General features: G+C 32.3%; 1 pseudogene; it reads left to right on the forward strand.

Moving 5' to 3' along the window:
- Positions 1 to 894: 894 nt before the first annotated feature.
- On the forward strand, positions 895 to 4,786 carry LOC112500042 (annotated as a pseudogene).
- Positions 4,787 to 7,530: the final 2,744 nt, after the last annotated feature.

Below are 7,530 nucleotides of genomic sequence, written 5' to 3' on the forward strand. Positions count from 1 at the left end.
CTTGGTTCAAATGTTAACCAAGAATTTTGTATTAACTTTGTTAATCAAACTCAACCAATCATATTCCATCTTTTCTTTAGTTTCAAATGTAACTCATATATTAACTACAAAGGTAATTAGGTAATTTTTCATTTATGTAACTCCCAAAATAATTAATTGGGAGTTACAAATCTGAAAAATATCACTAATTGATCATGATGTAATATTGAAATTGGTTTTCATACGTGTTCATGTTTCTAATTTACAAATGATGTTCTAYCTATAATRATATTGATTTCGTAAGTGTAAAAGATTTCGATATCGTCCGAGTAATATGGATAAACCTATTGTAAAACAGATCGACAACAATGGAAATGAGAAAGTTAAAATCGTCTATGACTACATTCGCAATTCGAATTCCGATAATGAAGAAAATGATCAAAGCGTTCCTATTGATAAGTGATTAGTATGGCATTTGAATTCGTTTAAATGAACACATATCAAAGGCAATAGATGTTCATATCGATACATATGCACACTCACATCACATGAATATGAACAATATCTGTGATTCATGTGAACACAAGCTTCGTAGGTGTTCATGTACATACAACAGAGTTGACTCCTGAATATACAGAAGATGTTCATACGGTTCACATGTTGTTCATATGTCTAATCTTTTTTGTTTGATGTCTTTTGAGGATATACACAAGTTGTTCATATGTCTGACAATTCGTGTATCAAAGATAGATTACTTTTTACCTAAATATCATTTGATATTTTGTTCACACATGCTAATTTTGGTATTAATTGTTTTATTAAATAATGCTTTTTGGTATTATTTTGAAATATTTTTATTTAAAGGAGCAGAAGCAATGGGCATAAACGCCATTTCTATTCATCTCCTCCATCTCCATGCCCACTCATTTATGGCTTCTGCTTCTAATTCATCTCCTCTTTCTGTCTACTATTTCCGCCTCCGGCGACGGTAACGGTAAGCTTACTCTATACACACACACAAACATATATATATATATATATATATATATATATGTATGTATATATACATACATATGTATATATACATACATATATGTATATGTATATATACATATGTATGTATATATACATATGTAAGGTTGGTTCACGTGAGACCAAGGGTTTTTCGTGAGACTCGTAAGACCAATTTATGTTGATTGATCTATAAGCTAATGATCTAATGGTCTAAAGTTGCACGGTGACAATTTTGTGATTATTGAGAAGTCTTGTGACAATTTGTGATTATGAATGTTCAGATTGTAGATTTAATCCAAAAGTTGAGAATTGGTCTTACGGGTCTCACGAAAAACTCTTGGTCTCACATGATCCCAAGTCTACATATGTATGTATATATATATATAGAGAGAGAGAGAGAGAGAGAGTTTGGTTCAAATGTTAACCAAGATTATTGTGTTAACTTTGTTAACCAAGCTCAACCAATGAAAATCCATCTTTTCTTTAGTTTTACATACATCTCATATGTTAATAACAAGGGTAATTAAGTAATTTTATCATTTTGTGTAACTCCCATATCATTAATTGGGAGTTACAAAATTTAAAAATCTCATAATTGATGATGATTTAATATTGATCTTGTTTTTCAATTTGTGATTGTTTTTGAAATTTGATTTATCTATCTATAATGTTATTGAATTTGTGATTGTTAAAAGATTCTCGATAGTAAAGTTTTCGATATCGTCCAAGCTAATATGGATAAACCTATGAACCAAAGCATCTACGGACACACACAGACATATGAACACATCAGAAATCACACAGCCTTAGATGCTGTGATTCATAAGTGTTCATGTATATTCAAGTCACTAGATGTTCATATGAATATATATACACACACAGAACATGTGAAGACATGTGAGCACGTATGAAAACACACAATCCTAGATGTCTTGGTTCATAGGTGTTCATGTACAATATATATATATATATATAGTTAAGAACTTAAAAGTGATTAGGAACTCAGGAATCGTATACAATGTGTATATATATATATATATATATATATATATATATATATATATATATATATATAGTTTTCCAAAAAGTTATGGAGTTTTGATTCGTTTCCTTTGCAGAACTAGACTTCGTGAGCATAGATTGCGGGGGATCGAATAATTTCACTGATGAAAACCTTATCGAATGGAACGGGGACGATAAGTTGATCTCGCAGGGTGTTTCGCACGAGGTRAAATCTGATTACTCGATATCTCGTGTTTACGACACATTGAGGGCTTTCGATAACACCCGTAACAAGAATTGCTATTCAATAGAAGCGGAAGAGGGGCAAAAGGTTTTGGTTCGTGTGGTTTTTAACTACGGGAACTACGACGGAAGGAACTCTGCTCCGACGTTTGACCTTCATTTCGATGGGAACTTTTGGATCACTGTAGACACTTCGGAAGCAAAATTCTATGAAGCTATTTATGTTGTGAAAAGGGACGTTATCAGTGTCTGTGTGGCATGAAAATTTCCGAACCAGGTTCCGTTTATATCGTCTCTTGAAGTCCGTGGCATCGACCCCGAAGCCTACAACGGTATCGGTCCGGATTACGCATTACTCACCAACTATAGGATTGGTTATGGCCTATCTGATGGAAGTATAATCAGGTATGCAAGTTACAACTATAGGGTTGCACTTTGCTTTGGATTGGGTTGGGTTAAGTTTTTTTCAAACCACAAGCATTGGGTTGGATTGTTCAAATGTCTTCAACTCGATCAACCCAACCCATGAGCACCCCTAGTGTCCTCTATCCATGTTTTAGAATATTCGATTAATGCAAAATCTTTTTAACTTTTAAGGTTTCCGGAAGACCCGTATGATAGAATGTGGTTTCCCGGTGACATTGGTATTGGACTAGTACGTCTTAACAACACATATACCATCGATGACAATTCAATCGATAATCCTCCTACACGGGTCATGAATGGTGCGATTGCGACAATGGACACAAATTATTCCATAACCTTGAACTACCCTATCGTTAAGTACAGCACTCGTTATCCAATGTACATAAACTGGTATTTCACTGAAGTCCAAGGGCTCGGACTCGGAGAATACCGATCTTTTGAAATCTACAAAGACGATGATAACTTCTCACTCCCAATTGTACCCCGTATCGGTTATGTGTCTCAATTACTCGTCTCGGATCTCTCCGTCAATGGCACCATTAACTTCTCCATCATTGCTACCGATGATTCCACGCTTCCCCCTCTCATCAATGCCATCGAGATCTTTTCGATCAGTGATGCCCTAACCAATGGGACCGACGACAACGATGGTATATTTTTTAACACGCTCTGTTTTTTTTACACAGTTGAAGATTTTTAGCTTCCATTTTATCACACGAACAACTTATTATATATTTTTTTCCCGTTTATCAATGTAGCCGAAGGTTTAGATTCTCTTAAAAGCGCATTTGACGTTTTAAACGATTGGGGCGGAGACCCGTGTCTTCCCGCGCCATATTCATGGGATTGGATCGAATGCAACGATGATCCTAGACCTCGTGTAACATCGCTGTAAAAACCATCTTCTCGTTCCTCTTTATTTTTATATTTTAACCACAAGGGTGGTCCCTGCTTGGTTTGAGCTTCGCTCCAAAGGTCAAAAGTACCAGGAGGATTCATGTTCAAATACAAGAAGGAATAAAAATCTCTTTGTGGCCACGGAGGTTCAAATACAGTGACTCCGAGATATCTGCAAAGCAAGTGGTCGTCCTGAGATTAGTCGGCTCGCATAGAGAGTTAGATATCCAAGTTAATAAAAAAAATTGATTTAATTTTGATTTTTATATAAATGTCTTTTTTTTTTTTCTTTTTTTTTTTGACAGAAATCTGAATGGCTATAGCCTCTCTGGGCCACTTCCGGACTTTAGGAGCATGGATGCTCTTGAAATAATGTGAATTTATAATTTAATTAAATCATTTTTTTTAATTATTTATTAGTCATAATTAAATAATTATTATATAATATCTRTTTTATATYTGCAGAGATTTACATAATAACAGYTTGACTGGATCTGTACCTGATTTCYTTGGCGATATGTTAAACCTTAAACAACTGTGAGTTCTTAATTCCAAGCATAACATCGATCTTATGTGTGAACGTCTGTTTACAAAAGAATTTATGAATGAATTGAAAGATAAAATTAACAGTCATGTCATCAAATGTTACAAAATCAGTAGATGATTAGTGAGTTAAAAATCGGGATCTGTATTGTATTAAATAAGATATTTTAAAACTTTATACTGATTGAGAAAAGAAAWTTTTTTACACTAAATAAAATTAAGACAGACTTTATTGTATTTTTGCCAAATATTAATAGTATCAAACTTCAGTTATTCTAATTTATATTATTTTCTATTTTTCATGTAGAAATTTGGCGGATAATCAATTCAAGGGATCCATACCGAGGTCACTATTAAGAAATTCCCAGTTAAATTTATCGTAAGTTAATCTTTATGTTATTTTATTCTGTATTTTTTTTAAATGTCTTTGTATTTTGAAAATGTTTTTGTAAATTATTTGACAGATATACAGGAAACCCTTTGTTAACGAGCAGCTCAAATAAAAAGAAAACATGTAAATTGTCGGTGATACTTGCTATCGCCATTCCGGTGTTCTTCGTTGTCTAGGCTATCGGGGGTTTTTGGTCATTTCTGCTCCATGCAGGTTAGACTCCGTAAATAAACTGTTCAGATCGGTGTTATCGTAATAAGCTATTTTGAATAAGCTCTTGATTGGATAGCTTTATGRTTTTGTGCTTTGGTTTCGTACATATCATGAATTGGAAATTACAAAGCAGATATTTGGGGATGATAATTCAGGGGCTGAAAATGACATCATTGAAGTCTCGAAGATAAAATATGGTGTTACAAAAACGTTTGGTTTGTATCTTTATGTAATATGTGTAATAATATAGTTTATTTTGGTTTTTGATATAATCATTTGTCTTTATAAATATCTTTTAAATATCAACAAATTTCCATATATATATATATATATACATATATATATATATGTGTATATATATATATATGTGTATGTATATGTATATGTATATATGTGTATGTATGTGTGTGTATGGTGAATGATTTAGTATGAACTAGAATCTAGTTTATTTTGAATTTTAATATAATCCATTATATATATAGAGGTACATTCAAAGAAGAACTGACTAGTTTATAGTAACCGTGAGATTCAATCTCAACCACAAATCAATAGATRAATTAGAAAATTTATAATTTTGGTAATTTTGAATTAAAATTTTAATGCAAGTACATTTTAGGTATTTTCTCTCATTTTCTCCTCTCTTCTCTCTCCGGCCACCGTCCTCTGGTGATACCACTGTGATACCTAAAAATATTGACTCTGTTAAACAAAAGACACAGTGTGATACCCAAGCATATATAAGATGCATTGTTATATCATTGTGTTACATATCTGATCGACCACACAAAGCACATATATGATGTATTGTGATACCCAAGCACATATATGATTTGTACTTATTATGTGTTTTAAAGTTTAAACAATAATTTAAAAAATTAAATTGAATCATATATATCTTAAAAAGACATGTAAAAGAAAACAAATCAGCCATACTCAAAGTCCATGCATCAAACATACTCCCAAATTGAGAATCCTTAAACTAAAGATGTGATGCTTAAATTGAAACAAAATCCTAATTAGTAATTGACAAATTAAATCTAATTTCTATTGAACCAAAAAATTATTTCAATGACCCTCGGTATTATATCAGTAATTTTCGACGGATCATCGATAGATATACTATTTTATTGTTTTTAACTGTTTTCGTTGGTAACGTATTGCTAATTACCGACAGATTACTGACCTTTTTTCTTTAATTGTCAGTGGAAATTCRTCGATGATTTGAAATTTCCCTGGAAAAAGGGGACTTTTAAGAGCCCTGATTTCATTCCTTTGGCTATCAGATACAAAAACCAAGAGACTAACCACATAACAAATGCTGTAATATTAGTTATTTAATAAAAATCATAGTATGTTGTGTGCTTATATATATATATATATATATATATATATACACACACACACACACACATGTTCGAGATATTTCGAGAGTGATGAAGCGTTTGTATCGTTGATATTTGTGAATATTTCGTTTGTTTCATCATGAGGTCTGGGAGATCAATTTCATGCATGCATGGATATATTTTATTAGTTTATWGTTGTATTTTTTTTTCTTTTTTTTTTTGTTCAATCATCAATTTCTGTTTTCATGAAATCAGTGAAACGATTTCTATTTAGTTTCATCAAACAGTTTCTTGCATAAATGAAACAGTGTCGTGAAAGAGTGTAAACAGTTTCATCAATGACACAATTTCATAAGGCAACTTCATCAAAAAGTTTCATTAATGAAACAGTAATTTCTGTATTGGTGAAGTTCGAGAAGGAATGTTTAAGCTTCAGTCTTTCGCTTGTCTTTGGACCTGTTCGATGTAATATATCAGCAAATATGATTCTTTTAGRGATCTAAAGCCATGAATCAAACCCTATTTTCTTACCGCTAACGATATCGCCCATGGTTATCTGCGATTCGGATTTGCGTTTGAATCTTTTGTTAATTTGAATACCAGGGTTTTGATCATGTTTGCATAAATCACAGAGTTCATCTGGTTTCTTGGAATAGGCGCACTAGTAAGTTTGACTATTTTGCCCTTCTATGTTTTTTTTACTTCATGAAATATTAATATTTTATATTAACATAAATAACAATCTCATCTTGATCCTATATCATTAAAATCTACGGTAGGAAGGTGGGTAGCACGATTTGTACTAATATAGTGGTTTGCAAAGTAAACCACCCTTATATATGTAGATACATGTGGCATGCTATGGCTTTTGATAGACTGAGCAACCTACAAGTCATTTTTAAAAATTCAACCAGTGGATCATTGACTTTGTTATTACCTGCAGAACATAAAACCAGACCCTAATTATTATAATAAGTTATTTAGGTCCTACATGTTTTTAAACAACTTTTCCTTCAAAAAGGACAGTCGGATACGCATTGAGAAATCAAACTCAACACTTATCCTAGTACAGTTTCATATGGCACACTTACAACTTCTGTCCTTCCTCTTTTTGAGCATATTTCTCCTACTTARTGGCCAATRCARATTTCTTGTATCTAAATAAAAATTGTAATTTGGTCTCTTAAGGTTTTGGTCGATTTGGAATCACTCAATTTGGAGTATCAATCTGTTTTATACGAATTTTAGAAAAACAAAAAAAATGATTAATCCTGAGTACATTATGATCAGTCCCAAAAACACATTGTTTTGAACCACTTAGAACCACAACTAAGTTTAAGACCTTTCATAACAGTTGTATTACAACACATGAATTTGAAATTAGGAACTTGGTCTTATTGACTTGGCATGGTAGTCTACAAGTAGAGTTCTAAGAAATTGCCCCTTTTATTATTTTTCCCACTTGGTCTTATTGACTTG

Source organism: Cynara cardunculus (assembly GCF_001531365.2).
Source record: "Cynara cardunculus var. scolymus isolate 2C chromosome LG 17, CcrdV1, whole genome shotgun sequence".
NCBI lineage: Eukaryota > Viridiplantae > Streptophyta > Magnoliopsida > Asterales > Asteraceae > Cynara > Cynara cardunculus.